Consider the following 23511-nt stretch of genomic DNA (forward strand, 5'->3'; position numbering starts at 1 on the left):
TATACTTGTTATTACAGCACCAGTAGGATTCAATAATGATATATTTGCACAAGATACACCTTCTGTTCCCTTCCCTCCTCAGCATTCCCCATACTAAACCTGTGTGAAAATGTTCCTCAAGAAAGATTTTTTTTTTTTTTTTATTTTTCCCCCAGGGCAAAAAAAAAATAAATGCAGTTTAGTTCTGAACTGATTCCAAGCTGTATTTCCCTAGGGTGTATTGCTTTCACAGATTCCCTTTCCAACACCCCTTTCTCCACTCTTTGTTAGGTTCAACCAAAGGCCTGCAAACCCATAAGGCAATGCAGTCAGTTTTGTCTGGTCAGTTGAGGCAGCACCCCGTGTGAGCTCTGTGCCTTGGAGTGTGTTATTGGAGCCGTAATCGGGCCAGGAAACAACCACACCGCTAATTCCTGTAAACAGCTGTGTTAGAGGGACATTATTGAAATGCCTTAAAATAGAACAACTTATATTACTTCAGGAAAACTAAATGCTTTGAATTTGAGATCATCAGAAATCTTTTTTTAATTAAAAAAAAAGTCAACATTCAGTATCAGTATTTCCACTCCTTGTGAAAGAGAATAAATTTAATTTTTTCATCACCAGCTTATGATGGAAAAAAAAATCTTCAGGTTTCTCAAGAGATGAAAAATCTGAACCTCACTTGCTTTTTCTCTGCATTACACAGTGACTCCCCCCAAATTAACTACAGAACAGAATAATTTCCTTCCTCACTTCTAATCAAACTGAAGAAAAGCCAACTGCATGTGGTGGCATTTGATTTAAGGCAGCCAGGTCCGTGCTCCAAAGTGTCAAAGGCTAAAAACCCAAATCTGAGTGAAAGCACAATGTCTTTTGCCATAGGGTGTTGCGCACTCACCTAACCATGCTACCCTTGTCTTTAAACAGTGAAGAAGATGCCTACTGATGTGGATGAGGGCACATGCCACCGCCAACATCAAACCTACCATGTGAAAGCAAACAGACTTGGTCCTACGGGCAGTCATGGGGCCTGAACTAAAGGAGTGCACCCCCTTTTTCACTCCTACATCCAAAATTTTTATCCAAGACTGATTTTTGGCTGCACCTGCGAGAATATGTACTACAAGTGTAGCTGGGCACCCAGAGCTGGAGTGCACTACCATGAGAGAGAAGAACGACTCGAAAATGAGAAGAGGGAATGAAACTGTGAGGCACTTCCTACTCCCACAGCTAAAAGACAAATAGTTTCAAGAAGGAGCTTTTTCACAGATTATCTGCCATGATAAACACTTTTCAACAAAAAGGTAATGAGAAAAAGCAGTTCCTAACCCCGAGGGAAAAAAGAGAGAACAGAGATCACATCAGGCTATCCACATGGCACCAAATCAGGAATTGATGCTAATGACAAATGGACATGGGAGATAAAATCAGAGCTGTGCTTTGAAGCCTTGCTCTGAGAAGCCTGTGCCTACCTCTGATGGAGACCTGGAACTCTGTTTTCTCTTTACACCACAATAATGCATGTACAGCTTCTCTCTTCCAGTAAAACACTATCGAGCAGAACTGCATGCGAGCGCTGTGTGGGGTGGGTGTGTGAACATGTCTGTGTGTGGGAGAACATTTGTTTGCTTGTCTCTAAGGGTATGAGAGCCCCAAGTGCATCTCTGTACCTGTGGGAGGCATAGGGCTGGGCGTATCAACCCCTTTGCACCTGCTGCTAGGAGTTAATAGGATTAGTCTGAGGTTTTAGAAGAACTGCTGTTACAGATTTTGTATTAGCTGAACATGTGGGTTACACATGGCACCTCGCTCTGCCTTGTAGGGGGGTTGGTGGAAGAAATCGGTGACCAAGTGTACTGAGTTGTTGCTACAGGGTATTATCTTCAACACAGATGGCATTATTCTTGCAAGTGAAGCAACCAAGGGGAACGGGAATTGGATATTGAGGTCACAGAGGGAAACAGCATGAGGCACCACTTACATGCTGCGATCAAATATTAAGGGATACTAGGGTTTGACTCATGAGGTTTTAAAGTACTGCTCTGAAACCACCGCACTTCATCTATGCCTGGCTGGGACAGAGGTAGGGAGTGCTGTGGGAATTGTGGGATGGCCACAGGTGCACCCTGTTTATTGTCCTAGAAGTCATAGTTCCTCGAAGAATGACAGGAATGCCTACATGAATGTGGCACAGGGCTGGAGGTGTGCAGGTGAGGATAGCATGCTGTACTGGCAGCCAGGACTGTCTCAGGATATGTTCTGTGAAAGGTACATCCAACTGCAATACCCAAATATTCTGAAAAAAAGTCTCCTCTTGTAGTTCCTCACAGGGTACAAGAGAGACAGCCATGCTGGGAGGGATGGCAAGACTGATCTTAGTAGGCTTTCTCATCCAAGCTTGTAGCATGAGATCTTGGAGAGGTAGAGAAACAAAGCCAGATGCACCAGGCTGTGAAGTAATAGGGGACAAAACAATAAAAAAAACTTCCCTTAAGCCATTTCATGACGGGCAAATTGCTTTTGCTATGACAAGCCCACACTGCCTTCTCTGACCTAGCCTGATCTGTAACTCACTGCTGCGTGTATGTCCTGTGCTGCTGCAGACAGACTGAGCTCCTCTTTCTGCTGGCTACCAAATGTCTCACTAGGGGACTGTTGCAGAGGGCACCAGGAAAAAAAGGCTCAGAAAATTACAGGAGGTTTTGAAATAACCTTCTCCTTGGAGAAACTCTGACTCTCTGGACTGAGCTGGCATTGGTTGGACATAAAGCCATAAATCAGGCTCTGACTCCTTTTGAAAGCATTGTGTTTTTTTTTCCATCCCTGAATTTCCATTTTGTGAAAGTATCCAGGAGGGTTTTGCGTGATGAGCCAGCATAATGCTGTGGATATGCTCAAGAGCATGCTCCAGAAGAACACCTCTAAATGTTGTAAGTCAGCAGACCAGAACTGGCTCAAGGCTTGTTTGCTGCAAGGATGACATGGAGGGGCTTGGGGGAACAGACTCACCCTGGTGCAGCCAGAAACTTTCCTCCACCCTTTGCGTCTGCCTCGCTGACTCCATTTGGCCCCTGCTCAGGCTGTGAGCTGCACCTCTCTCATTTCCTCTTGCATCTGTGGGGGTTTTACCCAGCTGAGCTCCACCACCAGTGCTCTCTCTCTCCCCCTCCTTAATGGGAAGGGTGAGAAACGGGATTATGGGGTCCATTCCCCAGGAGCAAACTGCTCCAGCACAGATCCCCCAGACCCCCTGCTCCTGCGTGGGCTCCTCTCCATGGGCTGCAGCTCTGGCCTGGGGCCTGCTCCTGCAGGGGCTCTCCATGGGTCGCAGCTTCCTCCAGGCCACATCCACCTGCTTTTCATTATCTCCCCATATAGAGTTCAAGGAGCACCATGCCAAAATGGACCAGAAGTCAGCATTTGCATGGTGAGATTGTTTTTAAACTGCTGTAATTTGCCAGAAAAAATGCCAGAAAATTGTTGTGAATTTGCAGAAAGCAGTAGCCTTTGGTTAATAACAAAAAGTAGAAGACGTGCATGAAAATAGAGGTATACAAAAGCGAATACGCAGTCCTAGCTGCAAAAAAGTTTTCAAAATGGCTGCACTGATCCAGCTGGTGTGGGTTTGTATGTATAATTGCAGTGGTTCTCATGACACTTTCTCTTTCCAAAAGCTTTCTGGCAGAGACAACTTATCTGGCAAGAACAACAGTGTGAAATGAAGATAAATGAAGAATATGGGCACATGAATCCTAAGAAGTAGGCTGGGTCGGCCTTACTCAGAGGAAGGTTTTCAGGTACTGTTTTGTAGTATTACCTCAGATTTAACAACAGCAATAGCAACACATGTTGTAACTCAATCAGTAGAGGAAGAGAGTGGCCCTGTGGTTGCTATATCAGTCTAGGGCTTATGAGAACCCAGCTTACATGTATGTCTTGCTTCTCCTATAAACCTGTGTATAACCTTGAAAAAGAAGAGATATCCTGTGCCTTCATTTTGGAGTCTCGACTTAAGCATGTTTTGACATGTGGCTTGGAGCATTTTCCCATTTTTGCAAGGATTGTTTGGTTCTGCTGTAGGTATTTTAATACCAGCATGGGTCAGTCACGTTCTCATTGCATTGGATTCACAATTCCACAAGCTGTGGTGCTCTTCCCCTTTGTCCAGGTGGACTTCACACAGGAGATGTCAAATTCTTCCCTGTCTTTGGAAAGCATTAAAAGTATTCATCTCTAATCTGATCAAGATGATGGCCCAATAATCAACAGGGCAAAGACATCTACCCACGCACAGACATTTTGGGGGGGGAAATCATCTTTGATCTCTTGAGTCAAATGATCCCTTCAAGGGAAGTTCAGTAAAATAAAATTCCACTTATTATCAAGCTATAAGTCATAGCAAAAGAAGAGACAAGTATAGATGAGTCACAGGTCATCGATTCCTTTCCTTCCTTTAAGGAGCTCTCTGAATATGTTAGAAAGAATATTTTAATAGTGTCAAATTTTCTGCAAAATTCATCTTATTCTTTTAATTACCCTTAATTTTTATTTGTCTCCTCTGTGGTGGGTGTTTGTATATACAGTACTTTACATGTTGGATAAAATGTACAGAAATAATCATTATGTCTACTGACTTCTGTCAGACTAGTTTTTCTCCAAGAGCTCATTGTAAAACTTGTTTTATTTTTTTATTTTTATTTTTTCTGGTGGTAGCAGTTTTCTGAAGGAGGAAAATGAAACATTTGGTCTGAAACTCAGGATAGTTTGATGCTGCAGTGCTGCTCTAGGAAGTTGTACTTTGGGTGTTGCTGAAGTTGGGTTCCAAAAGATGAACTCTATTCCTGACTTTTTTTTTTGAAACTGATAATATATATCATGGGAGACAGAGGCTGAGCTTTACCAATCTAGACTTTAAACTCCTACAGTTTAGATGTCTAGGTCTGAATTTACCACCCTAGCCCCTCTGTGAAGAGCTGCTGTGCTTGTCATTGCCAAAGGGCAGTTCCCTTCAGCCAGGCTGCTTGATGAAAGGAGCTAGGCCTTAGTCTCCCGTCCTCCTCTTTGAGGAAAAGAGGGACATAAGCTTGTACAGCCATGGACAGAAAAGTCTTCCTGCAGAGACTAGTGGAGCCAGCAGTGTTATAGGTGAAGGGACAAATGTGGTATTCACCTGAAGAATTCTTTTGTATTTACATGTTGTTTTTCATATTAGGATATTTTTGCCACATGTTGCTGCTTAAGAGGAAAGACTTTTACACTTACTTCTTGGGAGGCTACAAGAAGGATTAGATTCTTAATCAGAATTTAAAGAAAGAAGATCATTGGGCCCAAGAGGAGAATGTCTCTGTGGCTACAGGGATTGTGAAGATGATCAGACAGGTTATACAGTCCACTGACTATAGAAGACGCATCTGTGATAAATTTTGGTACTGACATAAAACCCTGTGAATTTGCAGTCCTGCTTAGAAGTGAAATCAACTTTGATGGGTACTGGTGTCCGTATGAATTTTGAGACAGCCTGAACCACCCCTGGAGAAGTATATAGATGTTTTGCTCATCTTAATTGACTTTTTTCATTTTACTCTGAAACCTAAGCTTGAGTACTTTTCATAGAACTATTCCTCCAGTGTGTTTATTTCTCCCTTCCTCTGCCCAACATAGACAATTCTATTCCCTGCCTTGAGTTAGAACAATCACATCTTTCCTTCCCCTGCTGTCAAAGTTCTTAGGGAGGTTTTTGGTTTGCTGTTGGATTTTTCACCGTGCAGGTTTCCTTTCCATTCAACACAACAAGTTTCAGGCTGGATTGATGTTCCAGCAGATCCACGTTTTTCCTTGTGGTAAATAACACAAGGACTCCCCATCCTAATCAAATGAAGTTAGATTTCCAATGTGACAAAGTCCATAGATTTGGGGGATTAGGTTTAGTGTTCTCTGAAAAATTATTGGTATTTTAATCATCTTGTTTAGCACACTAAAAGGCCATTTGCCTTCTCCAGGGCTGGGATAAGTGTAGCTCAGTGACGGTGTGCTGGAGTGGATGTTGTCTCCTTTGCCTGTCCATCTGAACATCTCTGCTTCTTTCAAACACTCTTTGAAGAAAGAGATGATGGTCAAAATACAGGCTGCTTTATTCACATTTTTCATTGCTCATGCTTGCTTTGGTGGATATTACCTTTTAACCTCCAGAACTCAGGCGCTCATGTGGCTGCATGTATGCAGATTGCCAGGATAGCTCATGATTTTTACCTTTGCCTTCTAAACACTCTCTGCATCTGAAAATTTTTATGATTTGATGGCTGATAAGTTGCCTTTCAGATGGGTAGATGAGATATAACAGAGCTCTTCTTCCAAGTCCTGAAAAAATTCTGCTAGTATAAATAGCTTACTTGTTGGGAGGTTAGCCAAAGAGGGGTGGGATAGAATGGGACACATACTGTGATTTTTCTTCCTTCTATGAATCCCTTCTCAATTTTAATTGCTGTTTTTTATAGGATAGGAAAGTAGTGAGGGAAAGAGAAATGGGTCAGTGGACAGAGAAACTAGTGTTGATATTGCTTGCAGACCTAAATATACAGCATCCCTTTACTCTTGCAGTTTGGCAGTCCGGTACCTTATGCTATAACAGAATTAACTTAATGCATCCACAAACATTTGGGAGAGAAAATATGTTGTCTGTTCTAACTTTCTTTGACTATAAGAAAATGGTAGTGTCCAACTAATCAGGCACCCTCAGATCCCAGTGTTGCTCAATCCTCATTACAAAAAGTAAGCTGATGACTTTGACCTTTTTAGTACCTTAATTTTAAAGACCTATTGCCAGCACTTAATACTTTTCATATGTAAGATTCAAAGTAGCTTAAAAAATTAGGGAAGTTGCAGCAATCCTTTATTACAGACAGACTCACTAAGAGAAATGATTTAACAAAGCCATTAACAGCCACAAGGCTTGCCTATTCTGTGTGTGCATGGAGTTAACATATCCTCCAGACTCTGCTTACCTCATCCAAAGTTACGAAGTAGCTCAATGAAAGTGCTTCATTAATAATGTTCTTCCCTCCAGCTTTCTGATGGCAGTACTCCCGACCTGAAATCCCATGATATACTGTTTTTCCCCTGTCTCTTCAAGGCATACAGGGTTATGCAGTCTGCATTTATCTGATGGCCTTTTCTGTGGTGCCTGAGTTATCCCTGTGTAATTGCTGGTCTAAAAAGAATAGCAATAAATAGCAATAGCAATAAATAGCAATAGCAATAAAACTTAAACTGGATCTTAGCCTTGAATTATGTCTGGATATGGGTACCAGTTTGGTTCATTACGGGGACAGGACCAGCTGTAAAGTCCAATTAAGACAGTGCACCCAAGTATCATCGGGGCTGACTCTGAAGCCCTTGGTTCAGATCTGAGCCCAGTCTGTGCCTGTCAGTGAGGAGAGTTACCGACCCAGCACCACCTGAAGATCTCTGAGGAGCAGGGTTGCTTGTATCCATCAGCTTCTTCCTGAAACTGTCAGAAGTGGCTTCTGCAGTGTTTCTACTTCACAGCCTGGTGAGTCCTGACCTGGGCAGGGCAGTCACTGATGAACCGAAAGAAGGCCATGTCAGAGATGTGGGGAGCTGAGTGTGCTGGTAGGATGCTCGTTACAGTGACTGCCTGAGAGGGTTCTTGGCATTTGACAGGATGTGCCCCGATAAATTCCCTGTCATTAACATATCACACTCCCTAGCTTTTCCTTCGTTGTATTTTGTATTTGGTAGTGTTCGATGCGATGCATAGGCACCTGAAGCAGTGGCTCGTGTGAGGTTTGAACCAGCAGAGATCAGAGCAGCATTTCAAAGTCTTTTCAGATTCCCTGTTGCAGCTTGTTCCATCTCCTCTGGACCTGCTTCCTGCCTGAAATGCTGGAAAGAAGTTCTCTGAAACTCTGATCGCACATTCTGTTTCCCCCAGTGGTGCCTAGTAGAAGAAATCTTGTCTCTTGGATATCCAACTCAAAAGCCAAAGTGAGAGAGAAAATAACAGTTGCTTTAAATAATGAACGAAAGTACCAGGGGATTTAATTCCCCCCACTTTCCTCCCTCCCCCCATGCAGACATTCTCTTCTTTAAAAACAATTTTCCAAAGTAAGCTTCATGCTGGATCGACAGCCCTGCAAAGCAGTGTTCTCTGTTCGCATACCAAATGGGAATAACTAATGCGTGGGAGTGCAGGCTTCCACTCAGCGCTAGCAGCGTGTCTTGGACTTAATATAAATAGAAAGTTGCATATTTGTGAAGGCCTCGGGTTATCTCCCTGGCCCATTCAGTGACAAAATCTGGTGATCTTCTGAGGAGTAAGGACAAGAGGAGAGATGGTCATTTATTCACTCATTTCTAAGGGGGCAATAAAAGATCAATAAATAATTTCGCTACAGTAACTAAAAAGAGTTTGCATGATGAAATGTATCTTGCTGCTTCTGTCTGTTGGCCTGCAATGTGTGTCCTCCAGGCAGAAAGCTGTGGATGTTGCTACAAATCTCCTTGAACCTGTTTTGCTTTTGAAATTGGCAGGTTGGAATTGATCATGAATTTGACACTGTTCAACTCATATTCTGTGTGTTTAGAAATGTGGAATGCTGCTACTTCGCCTTTTTTTGTTTCCTTCTGCACTTTCCTATAGCACTTTCTGTTTTCTGTCAGTCTGCAGTAGTGATTGGTCAGCAAACTCACAATATTGCTGCTTTCTTAATGACAGCAAGCAGGTAGGAGCTCCTGGTGTAAATACTTGCCTACAGAGCTTTAATTGCTGAAAGTTCTTGTGTTGGTAAAGAAGAAATTTTTTGCACATTGCTCTAATTATCAAATAGAGGGTATGAGGCCACTTGAATTGCATACATTTGACTAATCCAAGCAATTGTTTCTGAGCATTTTTGTTGCATTATTTTTGGATGTCTTATAACTGTAAAATATTTTTAGGGGTATTTTTAGGATGAACGGGCTCAGTCATCTAGAATACAAATCGAATCTGAACTCCTTCCAAGTTTTAAACTGAATAGGTTTTGAGGTTCAGAAAGTTTAAATTAACTTTTTTTTTTTTCTTTTCATTATCACTGCACTTCCAAATGTCCAGGTGTCAGCAGATAGCAGATTCAGAAAGCACTGATGTGCTCTGGTAGGGTTTATTCTTATGTTATTTCTAAACTAACCAGGAGCAGGATGAATTTGAAGTCGTCTCTTGAAAAAGATTGCTCTGATGAAAATTCTGTTCCAGTTTTCTAGAAGACTGGATATTTCAAGTAAGGTCAGGACCGAATCAATTGCCTTAAGTGGAAATGGGAATTAACAAAGTCCAGAGCCAGGCTTTTAACAGCTGTACCTACATCTATTGTTGTTTGTTTTTGTTTTTTTTTCCTGTCTGTCAGCTAAACTTAGAATGCCATTCTCAAATAGATAAACAAATGAAGTTTTGTCTTGAATTCATATGTCCCTGAACTCAGGAATCTTGTACGCAAATTCCCCATTGAAGAAAAAATAGTGTAGTATCCAGAAGACATTAACTGATAAATTTTAACATTGCATGAGAAGTTTTGACACCCTGGACTTGTTTTGACAAAGGGTCAGCTAAGGATGTGACAGAGACAGCCCTAATCGTGTTGATAGATAGAGGAGATAGACTGAGCCAAAGATCGACCATTTTCCCAAGCATATTACAGGACTTGCCTGTTTGGCAGTCTGCTTGCAGTAAGTGAAAACAAGAAATCATAAACCCATATACAAACAAAACCATACGATTTAGCAAACAAAGCCACTGAAAAACTAAGAGAAATGGGAAGGAAACCCACACTGAGCCTGCTATGGAATTTTAATTGCAGTATGGTGCGCTGGGACAGGGGAGATAGATGGATGTCTTAAACAGATGAGTGGGTGGACAGAAAGAATTGAAAGTGCACTGGGACCCCAGTGGGAGGCACTGTAGAAGAATCAGATTAATATTTTCCCCATCCTTTTTGGGGGGTGGAAGAAGGCAGGACTGTTTATTTTAGTACTCTAGGAGGTATTTCTGTGCTAATGTGCACGACTTAGTGATCTGTTTTCCAGGTGTTTTCTGCATGTTGCAAATGAATAAAATGTGTGAAGTTTGAAAAAGTCAGAGGGTAATTGCAGCAGGGAAGATATCCAGCCTGCCTTTGGTTCCTGGGCACACCAGAATAAGTGGAAGCAGAAGCAGGATTTAAGCCTGGAGTATGGGAGGGCAAGATGACCTGTGGCTTTCCCACCCCAGGCGTGAGGGATGTGTTGGAATTTCCCCCGACATCACAAAACTGTCCACCTTCCCGAGGACACAGCCCCCTGCGTGGGTTCCCTTCCCCTCGCACTGGCTCCAGCAGCCTGGATACTTGTCAAATCCCCAGCATGCAGCTGCCTGCATCTCGCACTCCATTATTATTGCTGATGCTAATCTCTGACCGTTGAACACGGGTCAGAACCAGGAGATAATTGCAGCTCCGATCCGCCAGGCACGGTCCTTTGTGAGTAGTTAATGAGTGTTCAGGAAAATAAAGCAGAAAGAAGAAAAGAGGGATTGCGGTTTGCATACAGTGAGATAGAGAGTGAATAGGAGATGGAAGGAGGGGACGATTCACTGATGGGGAAAAAAGAAAGAATTAGGAAAAAGGAAATCATTTGCACTAAAGCTACTACTGCCTTGTTCTTGTTTCGCCCAAGTGGATGCTGCTAGCTCTGGTAAGAAGAGGACTGAGCAAGCAGGATGCAGTAACACCCAGGGTCTGTTTGCAGTGCTTTTGTCATGGATGCCATGAATGCAGGTGTGGTGGTCCCTGTCTCCCTTGGCACTCGGGGGGTTTGCCCACACGACAAATATTTTTGTGTTCTTTGCTCTGTTTCCTTACTCTGCATCACGCTACCTGGGTGTATGAAGGTGCCCTCTAGAGCTCGGCTTTCTACTGCTGAATTTGACTTTAGTTCTCTCCTAGCTTGAGTGGCAGTGACCTGTATCATTGCATCTGAATTACCAAACTTTCTTCCCAGCTCTATCTTTTTATCACATACAGAGGCATCATTTTTATCACATACAGAGGCATCCTATCTTTGCCAGGCCTGTACTCCGTACAAAAGGTAGCCATGTCTAGCGATCCACCTTCCTACGTTTAGTTGGGATGACGTGACTCCTTGTAGAGATTTCAGATAGCACATGAGTTGTGCTTTTGGAGGAGATGGCTCTACCTGTTCCTGTGATGTCTGTGTGTGTGTGGGGACGAACGATGCAACATGGTGACACCACGGCGTGGTGGGATGGGCAACCCATGCCTGGAGCAGGGGGAACAAGGAACCACCTCAGTGGAGGGGAAGGAAAACTGCCTCCTGCAAATGAATTAGAGTCACTGGGGATGGAGTTTGAGGGGGAAATAAATGATGGCAGCGCGTGTTTGTGTCCATATGAGTCCCCTCTCCCTAACGACCGTGTTAATGTGCTCATAAAAAGATATGGCGCAGGGGGGACGTGACTGTTCAGGCTGATTAGTATTTTATGGCAGAACTAAGCTCCGTGACAAACGACTGGCTGGGTGGGCTGTTTTTACAACCCAGAAAACTCTACTTTAAGATGCTGAAAGTATGAGTTCGTTTTCCTTGTTTTGTGCAGTATTATAATACTAATAGTTATTATTGGCCATCAGGAATCTGAGGGGTGCTGTAACTCCTGTGAAAACACGAGATGGTGTGGGAGATCTGGCGTGGCTGAGGTGACTTCTAAATACAAGTGCTCCAGCCTGGCACTGCAGGACAGGGCAGCAGGCTGACAGAAGTGCCTACAACCAGCTTCAAAGCATGAGTGACATCATGGGACCTCTTGTACCTACTAACCAGAAAACTCAGGTTTGAGTCCTAACATCTTGGCTGTAGCCAACATCTCTCTGATGTTCACTCTCAGAGAAGTGTTAACTCTGCTTTGCTTCCAGTCCAGACTTGTGTGCTGCATGGCTCTGTATTGCTTTGCAGTCTGGAGGTACCTGCGTTTTTCTGTTGTGTTGAATTATTGACTTCTCCTTTGTTTGGAAAGAGGTGAGGGTTTCCTCAGTGTGAGATACACCATGGATGCATTTCCAGGTTGGGAACAGTCTGAAGGATCTTGCTTCATCCCCAAAGGATGCAGAGACAGATTTATGTCCAACAATATTGGTTGAAATGCATTGATGTTAATATAATAACTTGATCAATATCAAATAAATTGATAAAATGGGACAGAAGAGGGGGAAAAAAAAAGAGAATGGGTATCCTGAAACAGGCTCTGAAATGTATGTTTACATGGGAAAGGTTTTATAAGACGTTTGTTTTATTTCTGTGAAGAAAACCGTTGTTTGTTTGGTTTTGCTGTCCAATCAAGCTGCCCACATCTACAGGCAGCTCCCTACCATCCATTCTGGAAGGTGCTAGCAAGAGAGAAAGGGTGTGAGAGTGCTGCCTTTACCTAGGAATGGAGTATGCCTCTGCATGGGAACGTTGGCAGGGAAGAATCCAGACGTGTAACCTGCATAGAGACTGCTGCAAAAGGATGGAAGAGGTCAATCCAGCTGTACACTGTCACAGAGAGGTCTTCTTCCCAGCAAGCTGGTCCACAGTGTAATTGTCTGAGAGTAGCAATGAAAAGAAACAGGAACGGTGAGAGAAACCACAGCAGCATATGCCCTGGGTTATTATCAGAAGCAAGAGGTTTTGAGTCTGGCTGTGAGTATGCCCTAGAGGGCACCAGCCTTTCCAAGAGTGGGACTGTCACAGATGTCCACTGTTCCTAAAAACTGTGAAGCCAGTTCAAACGCCAGGGCTTTGCAAGGCAGGAGCAGCTCCTTCTGTGAGGCAGTGAGCAGAGGGACTATGCGACAGGGAGCATTTATCCCACGTGCTCCGTGTTGTCTCCAGTGATGGAAAGGCTCCATCTGGTTAGAAGTCTCAGTATATAACTGCTTATCATATAATGTCACTCGGAAGTCAATTTTTTCTGAGGGGGGGAAGTGACAGGTATTGAATAGCCTAATGTCAAGAGAATAACAGGTTTTACGCCAAGAGATTTAGAAATGTGAGAGAAGTGGTTTTCAGGGCAAATCAATTCTGTAAGTGAATGTGGTGTGTTGTGCTGGAGAAGGGATGCAAGCCCAGCTGCAGTGATGACTCCCATGGGAGGATGTAGCAGAGCAGGAGGGACAGAGCCATGCATCCTGCATGTGTGTGTGTGTTGTGCACACATGCATACATTAGTAATGAAGGCCTCGATTCATCACTCTGCCTTTATTCAACAGGGCACATCCGCGTGTGTCTCTGTGCATACACTGAAGACCCTGCTATGACAAGACTTCCTAGAAAAGCTTTTTGTGCATGAGGAACAATTCTGATCACATACTAAGTGTTAACAGAGGACTGGAGCTGTGTGAGTTATTTGCAAGAAAACCTGAAAGAACGTGAGATTCCCTGCATTTCTTGTCTTGCTGCTGACTCCACCCTGGTGTCTGGCAAGCTATTAAAATAATAATAATAATGTTCAATTTTCTCCTCCAGCGTACAAAATGGACTCGTTCAGCACGTAGTTTCTTTCCCTTTCTCTAGACCCTTCTTCCTATGTGCTGTTTGAGAACACAAGGGGTGTTAGGTATCACTTATGGAAAGAAGCACCCAACAGTGAATTGCTAAGTCACTTAACCTGAGGACTCACAGGAAGAACTTGCAACTGAGCAAATTTATTTGGAAACCTCACAAGTAGGTTTTCACTGGAAATGCTGATCAGCCCATCCAGTGGATAAATAGGAAGTTACCAAGTGACAAACCTGGCCAGTTGGGACTATGCACTGCAGCTCACAAACTGAATATTTGGGGCTACTCCACCACCAAAACATATGATCAAATGTGGATATTTCTAATATAAATTCCAATAACGTGGATTCAATGAAATTGCCGTTTGCACAAGGATATTCTACAAACTGGGACAGAGCAGAAAAAAAGATTCAAATTTCATTGAGTGAAATATTTGTTATTAATAATTTGCTCAATTTGCCTTAGTTTGTGAAGGGTGAAATAACCCTGTGGCTAATTCAAGAGGCCCCAGCCTGCCTGTGGTCTTCTTTCAAGCTCACGTGAATGCTGCAGGCAGGACGCACAACCAAAAGGAAATAAAAATGGAAACACTTTGCCAAGCTCCCCCTGTGGGCTACAAATGCCACGCTGAGGTGCCAAGGTGAAATCCATGTTGTAGCTCTTGACATGGTGCTTTTGTTTTCCTCTGTTATCAAGCAGCAGTGAAATAATTAACAGCAGTGGCCTTTCCACTGCCTCTGAGACACAGGAGCCCTTGGGAGGAGCAGGAGAGATTTCCTCTGTCAGATCTGTAGATTTGAGGTGTGCTTTTGCCATGTGATTCAGATGAGAAGCTTAAAACCTCATCCACGTGTTTCTCCCTCATTCAGGTGGTGGCAGCTCCACAGCCATGTATCTGTGGTTCCCTGCATCCCTGAAACAATTGCCCGGAGGGCACCCACAAATGTTCTCGCACACTGTCATGGGCACAACAGCCTTGGCAAAGCTGAATCCAGCCTTCAGCCCCTGGCTCGTGTACCATCATCTGTGCTGATGGGCTGTCTGAGGGTGGTAGTAAACACACAGGAGCCCAGACTGAAGTTCAGGACAGCGGGAGATGTTCTTGCATGGGCATGTTTGCCATTAACTTCCAGGCCTGCTCCTGATTGAAAAATCCAGCATTGCAGAGCAGCAGTATTTCTGCTATGGGATTATGTCCTGAGCACAGCTGTGCTTTTGATGAGGGTGGGATGAAGGGTAGGAAGTTTTGTCTTGTCGTACCTACAACCTTGTTTATCTCTCACAAACGTGTGTAGAGCTCCGTGTGCATCAGTGGCTTGTTGCTGGGAAGAGTTTGAAATTCTGGTTCCATAGCAGGAGTGATGAAAGATGTGCCTGCAAAAGAAGAGGAATCTAACAACTAGATTTTTTCTTCTCTCTGGCAAACTTTCTCTTTTCTTCAGCAAGAAAAAATCTTGCTTCCCTCTTGATTAGTGGCTTGGGTTACCCCCTGCTGAAACCTCCAGATTGGACTGTTCCAGGGCACCCTGCAGAGGGGCTTGGAGACTGAAATCTGTGGGCTCACCAACACAGCATACTGCAGGCTTCCCACTGGGGAAGAGGTGTGTGTGCTTGAGGGAGCTGCTTGTGCTTTTCTGAGGTCTCCATGAGGCCTTCCCAAGAGCTATGAAGGTCTCTGGTAAAAGAAGGCCCAAATCTTTCTAGTGAAGAAGAACCTCAGTACTTCTTTGGTGCTCATATCTAACTTACTGCATGCAGAAAGAGTAGGACAGCAACAGTGCTGAAGGATGGCCTTTCTGACAAGGAAGAGTCAAGAGCAAGGAGGATTCCCAAGCATCGTGACACCCAGATATGGGTTCAGGTCTGAGCCCATGCCTCCCGTTCTGCAGTGTGCAGCTCTCAGTACGTGAAACAGAATTCATATGCTGCAAGTGAGGAGGCTGGAGCACTGCAGCAGAAATCAGAAGCGAAAAGGCTTATTACAGAGCAACCAATCGAAGAGCTGGTATCTTAAACGCACTAACTCCAGCCTGGTCTGAACTAGCTTCCTTACTAACTTAAATGATTGCATCCTGCTAGCTTTTGATGCCAGAAAGAAAGAGACTGTCTCTTTAAATAGAGGAGAAAATGATAGGGGTGAGGTGATCTGATTAGTCTGTAAGATGAGCGGAAATTAGTTATTTTCATCCTTAATCACCCACGGGATGGGCCAATTATCGAGCTGTTAGAGACCTATTAGATGGTTGGGAACTCACCCTTCCTCACCTCCCTCCCATAACCCGGCATGAAATTATTGAAGTCACTCAATTTCACTCTCATTGAAACCCATGAAGGGAGATCTCACAGCTGAGCATGGGGTGGCTGCAGAGGCCTTTTTCTAATTACTAGCAGCACTCCAGCTTCCAGAAATTGGTTTATTGATTTCACCCAAACCGCCTCCCTGAAAATGCAACCTTCAGGTTTGCAGGAACAATTTTATCTATCTGTTTGTCTGTCAGCCTATCTGCTTGTCTATCTATCCTCTTGTTTGACTAATCTGGGAGAGACAAGCAAACTTTTAACAGCTGACTGTCTAATCAATGCAGCTTGTTTATCTGCTCTTGAACAAACTTTAATTTTACATGTGTATTTGCTAACATGTTCACTGAGAGGTGCTTATGAACAAATTGCAACCTGTGGCTTCTCCACTAATTGGATTTCCTAAGTATATTTGTCATTTGGTATCACCATGGTGAAGGAAGATTGGTCAGATCCCCTCACGTGGCATTGGCCTCCTTATTCCCTGCCTCTGGTTGGGTGAGCGTGAAGAAGGCATTGGTAAGTCATTGTCCTTTGGGAGAGAGAATGAATAACTGGCGGAACAAGGAGGAGTGAAATTAGGGTTGATTTTTCTTTCTTGGCAATCAAATTAAGGCCTCACAGCTAGAAAAGGTGATGTCATCTGCTGGGGTAAGATCTGAAATAATTTTCTCCCATTGCACTCATAGAAAGTAATCATCAGAGATGATTGCATAGTATCAGTAGTGATGCAGTGGCTCTGTCCTTGCCTGGTTTGCCTAGCTGCCCATGTTTCAGGGCCTTCAGCAGAGCCTTGTGCAGCACCAGCTGTAGAGGATGAAGCTGTATGGCCTTCTCTCTTCTGTTTGACTACAGTTGTGCTAGGTCTCTGCCTAGGAAAGTGTAATCACTGCTCCCCTGCTTAGAGCTCTGTGCTGCTTGGGATGTTCTAGGGTGTCTGAGACAGCTTTGTGAGGCTGGTGGACTACCAAAGACCTGTAGGGCACCTGTGCCCTTCTAGAGCAATAGCTTCTGTTCATCTGGATGTTGTCCCATGGCTCTCAATGACTGTGTTTAAACAGCTGACTCAAGCCCCCATAACCTCTGTAGGGGAAGACAGAATGGGATTTCTCTGTGCAGCTTCTGTGCCTTTCAGCACTGTGACAGGCGATCTGGAGGCTTTTCCTGTAAGCCTGCCCCTGTGCTGCAGGAGTGCATCACCATTCCTCAGACAACTGGCAGCAGCATGTCCTGGGAGACAGAAAAGTAGCTAGAAAGATGAAGGGATTAAGCCAAAAGGATGCCTCTGATTCTTTTTAGAAATAAGAAGATTAGTCCTAGTCTGATTGAGAGTGCATGTCCTTTTCTGGATCCAGCTGGAGCTGTGGAAGAGGTTGCTTACCCTTTACAGCCAGCCATGCCACACAGATGTTAGTGCGAGCAGCGTGCCAAAGCAGTGCCCATCAAAATGATCCCACTCAGCTCTAATCTGCCTTGTTTCAACTGCCATGTGTTAGGGAATGATCGCACAAGCCGTTTTACTGGCAGGTCTGAGAACATGGCAACTTCTCCTGCGGGTTCTCCAGCTCTGCACGTCCTGCAGACAGCAGCATCTTTGAGTAACCCAGCTATTTGTAGAGGTCTTGTCTGTCTCACACCTTCACTCACCTTGGGATAAATGCTCATAGTATACACAATGAAAATGAAATGAAGAGGATTGGGGGGGATTTATAATTTTTAGCAGAAGGGGCAAAAAACTGCTGGGCAAACTATGGGAAATGTTGTGGCACAGATCTTCTTAGTTTAACACGCGCTGTTAGAGATACTGCTAAGGGCAGGTTTGATACAAGAATTCTGTGTTGTCTACCTGAGACCATGCTTCTGCTTTTGCTGCAACTATTCTTTGAGGTTTGGAGTATTTAAAGAGTAGAAGTTAGTTTCCCTTCTAGTAGCTTTTGGATAGGTCTTTGTTGCATTCATACCAATGCCCTTCTGAAGGACTGTGGACAGCCTTTAGGCTTGTGTCTGGGTAACTGAGATGAGAATTAGCCTCTGTCTTTCTTTAGCTACATCCTGTCTGTGCAAAGAAGGGGGGGATTACTTTTGGCAATCTAACCTACTTCCACCATCTTTGCTTGATCTTTCATTAATTTACAAGTTCTGTTTATTTGCAAAGCATGTTTTACTCTGGATTTGCAAGATGTTGCATGGATGGCCCATTGCAGCAGGTGTCTATGGACACAAAAGGGAAGTCCAGACTTGTTTGAACCAGCCTTCTGTTGCAGAGTGTGTTTTCTAGCAGTTTCACACAGCTTTGCCTTCCCTTTAGGCATCTGTACAGGGGGATAGCTAATGTACTGCGGAAGGTACATTGGGCAAAATAGCATAGGGCTAACCGTGGTGATCTGCCACCATCTGCAGAAAGCATTTAGGTACGATGATTCAGGGTAGCCTGTAAGCACTTGATAAATACTGTTACTGTGTGTTGGAAGTGACTTGATTGAACTGGCTGCTGCCATTACAGTCAGTCCCTGAGTTGTAAGTTAATCTTTCTTCTCGTGACAGAGCCCTGGTCCACACTCAGCAAGAGTTTCCTACCCCTCCTCGCTCTCATTCTCTGAGCAGGAAAGCCAGAGTCCCTGGAGCCTGTCTCCACGTTCAGCTGGCAGTTTCTCCTCATTCTCCCTCCTGATCCCACCTGGTCCAGACCCATAGGCACAAGAATGCACTCCCCACTAACTCCCTGCTTCTGGCTTTAACCTCCACCTCCCCAGGTTTTCTTGTTCCGAACTGCCTTAAATTAAAGGGCAGCACACCCTCAACTCAGACTAAACAGATAATCTCTCTTGTAACATTCAGGAGTGAATTTCCTGCATGGGCTGAAGGAGAGGGCTCAGACAGGTCTGTTCCCCTTCATTGAGTCTGCCCGACATCATGCTCTAAGTCATGGGCCACAAGACTGGTTGTGGCTGTGCAGAGCTGTGCCCTGTCCATTTTTCTCCTGAACGTGATCCTGGCAACACCCATGGTTGGCTTTGTCTGTCCTTATATCCCAATCCCATGAGACCAGGCCATCTAAGATACACAATTTAATCACAGAAGGCTGACATGATGCTGAAAGTGATTTGTCGTGTCCATGCTGGCAGTTAAGTCATTGCCAGCAATTGCATCCAAACGCAATAAATTGCTGAGTGCGGACTGTTGATGTGAAAGTATCATGGCTGTCATTTCAGCCCAGGCACTGACTGCATAGCTTTTCACTCCAGCCAAGGCTTTGAGCTGGGTATCTAATGGGCTTAAAATCCTGTACAACTAAATTCTCCACTAGTGTCAGTTCATTGGGTTATGCCTTGAGAAAATTTTGCCTCCTGTTCTTTAGGAGAAAACAGCCTTAAAAAGAAGAATCTTTGGGGAAGAGGGGGCATAGAGAGATGGAATTGTTAATTGGACTATAAAAACAGATGAGGAGAGTCTTTCAAAGCAGCTCAGTGTTACAGAAAAGAAGATCTGGAACAAAGAAAACTCCCTTCCTGCCTCTCTGCCCCAAAAAGGGCTGAGAATGAAATGCTCGTAACCCAGAGCTTGTGTTTGTTTAAGAGTAGTCTGGGATTTACCTAACTTATTACAGCTTTAGTGCACAGCAGTAGTATCAGCAGCAAGGGCATGAGAAATATTAGATCCAGGCAAATAGAATGTGTCAATCCAAAGTGGTAAGAGCTGTAAACCTCATCTATTTATTTTTTTTTAGAGCTAGCAGGGAAAAAAATGTACATGGTTTTGGGCAAACCCTCACCTCCCCTTCCCCAGTAATCCATTGCTTTGGACAGTACATATCACAGTGGCTTTGACAAATAGAAATCTAGGTACGTGGTCATTTCCATGTAATGGGGTTATTTAGCCACTGCCTTCAGACACATCTCATTCTGTGATTCCAGACACCCAGACCTTGCTCCAAAGCCCACTACAGCTGACCTTGCTATTCATGTCCATGACATACCCATTGGGCCTATATGTGACTATGTATTTAGACTCTCCTACACCAGGAGTTTTACTTGAGAAAGATCTGTGGCATCAGAATGGTTCCTTCTAAAATAATTAACAGAAAAATGTTCTCTGCAAAGAAAATTAATCTTAGACTGTCATGGGAGATGATGTTCTCTGAAGTAACTGGAGAAAGATGTTCGGCTGGACATCGTAGATTTTTGAAGTGTGCATAGTTTCAGTTGAATTTAGTGCTGTAGAAGGGGCCAAACTGAGGACTGTGAAGACTAATGGACGTTTGTTAGCACCTACAAAGGTTCATGTGAGTAAACTTTCCTTTATCCAGTCCTATCCCCATCAATAGGCCTTTTTCTCCCCCAGCTTGGTTTTTGGGCTAAGGAAGGACTTTTTTCCTCACAACTCCTTTTCAGTTGTACAAAACATAACAGAACAGTGTAATAGTATTGGCTTCAATAGGGCTGTCTGTACCTGGGACTTGGGTTTAGTGAGAGGCTGTGTGCTTCCTGAGACTCTGTATTTTCCATTCCCTGTTCCCATGCACAGAGCAGGAGATCAAATGTCAGCAGACTTGGGCTGGATCCCTGATTTCATCACTGATCTGCAACGTGACCTTGGATGAGGCCTGTGTCATCTATGTGATTTACTTCCTACATTTGTAACTAATGGTCCTTACCCGTGACCGAATAGCCCTTCAAGTGTTGTATAGTGTCAGTGTACTAAACATTATTTATGAAGGACCACAGGGTACCTAACCCCGTGGAGGTGCTTTATTAGCTGTGCAGGAATGTCTTCAACCACTGTATCTATTGTTGTGGTTCTTCCCCAGTGCCCAAGCACTCTGCTTCCTTTCTGGTGTCCAGAAGGGACACGACAGCACCCCTTTTACATCTCACCCCAAGGGAGAGCAGCCCTCTGCTGCCGCAGGCAGTCTCTCCGACGGGTGTTCCACTCGCTGCCTTCCCATTCTCAAAGGACAATCGCTTCTCTCTCTTTACCCAAACGCTCCAGCAGTTTTTAATGTTCTCCCCATTTCTCAGCTTTTTTTATTTTTATAGAGCTACCTTTCCTTTTCTTACTGCAACGTTAAAAAGAAGAATATAAAAAAAAAAAAGAAATGAAAAATGTGACAGGGCAGAAAGAAGCTAGTGAGAGTCTCCTGCCCCAAAATGCATGCCCTCTCTGCACCAGGAAGTTGATCCTCTTTGGGTGATCTGGGGAGGACTGCCCAGGAACCTACGTCCTGTGATATTTTTCTCTCCTCCATCTAGTTCAGCCCCCCTCATCAATGGGGGACAAAAGACAGAGATAATATAGCTGGATTGATGTCAGCTTGGAAAAGGTGATTGAAGAGCAGGGGCAGAATAATTAGTCTGGGGCATGTGCCTTGCAGCCAAGACAAGTTCTGAGGCTACAGGTAGTTGGAGGGAGGAAAACTCTTGTACCATTGGCTCTGTGCTTTGCCAGTCCTGTCCCAACAGCCTGATTTTGTTCTTTACAAAGTGGCCCGATCTGACACAGACAATATTATGCCTCCTTGTTTCTTTATCAGTATTCACTGCTTCAGCCAGTTACTGCGTTCTCTCTGCCATTCCTTCTCCATCCCTTTCTCCTTCCCAGAGAATAGCCATAATCCAGTTACATTTTCATCTTGCTGGGAAGCCAGCCCACCTGAAAACTCAAGCCCAATAACCCTTTTAAGCTCCTTCTTGCTATGTTCCTTACCTAACCTTCATAGCCAGATATTGCCCTTAAAAATCTCACACATGTAGGTGCCATCTTTTCCCATGGAGAGCCAAGCTCCTTTCAGATCCTTTCATGACCTGTTCACTGAGGATTTCTTTATCTTGCAAAATCCACATTTCTGATGCTGGAGGCCTGGGGTCTCAATCTCTACTTTTCATAGACATTTCAGTATAGCTACTTAGATTTCTAACAGAATACCAACGTGGTGCTGTTCATACGGTATAGGAACGATACATCCCTCAATCAATGCAGGAAAAGGGTCTACAAGGTAAACCATGTTTGTGGTATTGCAGTTTCCATGAGGAACTTGGATCTTTATAGCTTTATGTGGATACCAGTAGAAAGAAGGCTGTTAATTTTTCCATATAGGTGTGATCAGGGCTTGGTTTGTGAGAGAGACGCAAGGGAAGGGGCCGAACAAAGGTTTACAAAAATAATTAGCTTTTCTGCCCTCTCTTGCCAGAGACATCAGCCCTCTCTATCACAGCTTGGCCACGTGAATAGTTGATTTCTCACCATAACGACAGAGGTGGAAGTAGACAGCAGGCTGGGGGCAAGAAAGTGTATATGAGGGCAAAGTAGGGCAGCAATATGTTTTTTTACAGCTGGTCTAAATCTCTTTTCCACTAGTAGCCCATCTGCTTTGGGAGATTCCTGCCCCCTTTCCTATTTTCACACTCCCCTTTGTGGAACTCTTACCAGAGGCTTCTGTCCATCTTTGCTGCATTCAGTCAGCTGCCAGCTGAGCTGAAACATAACCAAGGTAACAGAAATGTTTAGGATGGTAGCAGGACCTTTTAAAAACGCTAATAGAAAGCTTAACAGGTTCCTGCCTAACAGCCTGAATTAGCAAGCCTTGTGCTTGATTTAGCAAAGCTGTGGGCTGCTGCATCTTGCCCTGCGTGCCAGTGTAGATGAGGACTGAAGGTTATTTTCTGTCTTGGAGTTGCTGCCTTGCTCTGCGTCCTGTCAGATGGGTGAGCTCTCCAGACTGCCAGGGGCCATGAAGAAGGGTAAGTTGCTGTTCTGTGCCTTTTGCCAGCTCAGGCTCCTTTCCTGCTGAGGCAGAATGTACAATTTGCTTAGCAGCCAAAGACTCAGTGCAGGGCTTTTTGAAGAGTCTCTGTGCAATTAGTATGGCAAATTGGAGCCTCCCAGGAGGATACACAGCATCACGCATACCAGCAACAAGATCTCAGCTCCTCAGTACAGAAGGAACCTCATTTAATGTATTAAATATTTAATTAATGAGCTGAAGCTTTAATGAGGTGGTGATGAAGATGCCAAACAAGTTACTGGGACAGGAATACCCTACCCCAGAGATAATAAATGGTTAGTTACTATTCTCCCAGTAGTAAATTTTTCCCCAGCAACACTGCTCCTTGGGGAAGCTCTCAGTACCTTTTGGTCTCATCCTGCACAGTTGAAGGGAACGACACAGGTGTCTACAAGTGGGATGTAAAACTCCTTTGTTGCCTTTTTTTATTGAGGTGGAATAGATGATGCAAGTTTTGTATGGGACAAGAGGACTATGACAGGCTGCTGCACAGGAACTGGTAGCATGAGAGTGGACCTCTCGTTTTCAGGGGTATTCAGAGTGAGAGTGTTCATTTCTCCCCCTTCAGGGTAGGGTCCTCTTCAGACTGTACATAACCACTGGCCCTCGGGGTGTGTCAGATTCTCCTGCTTGGATGGATGAGGGCCAAGGGGCTAAGAGGCACTGGGGGCCCAGGGTCTTTTTCAGGCAGGAGGTGCTCAAAGAAGAGTCCAGAGGGAATTTTGGTGACATGACAGAAGGATGCGAGAGCCAAGATAATTCTCACTGTTTCCAGCCTGTGCAAGAATTGCTTTAGCTGATCAGCCCCTGTTATGGGAACCTTGGGATTTGAAAAGGAATAATAAAAGATTAATCGAGAAACTCCTGAA

General features: G+C 44.2%; 1 long non-coding RNA gene across 4 annotated transcripts in view; it reads left to right on the top strand.

Moving 5' to 3' along the window:
* The window catches only part of LOC106016330 (uncharacterized), a 117385-nt gene that overhangs the window by 89614 nt on the left and 4260 nt on the right, over positions 1–23511 (top strand). For 3 of the 4 annotated variants that reach the window (XR_003494900.3, XR_011812374.1, XR_003494901.3), the window contains 2 exons: positions 910–1286; positions 3657–3779. This is a non-coding gene — a long non-coding RNA (uncharacterized lncRNA). Of the gene's footprint in view, positions 1–909; positions 1287–3656; positions 3780–5194; positions 5546–23511 lie in introns of those variants that run through there. The other variant, XR_003494902.3, reaches the window with a different exon arrangement.

The sequence above is a fragment of the Anas platyrhynchos genome, chromosome 1 (genome assembly GCF_047663525.1).
Source record: "Anas platyrhynchos isolate ZD024472 breed Pekin duck chromosome 1, IASCAAS_PekinDuck_T2T, whole genome shotgun sequence".
Lineage (NCBI taxonomy): Eukaryota > Metazoa > Chordata > Aves > Anseriformes > Anatidae > Anas > Anas platyrhynchos.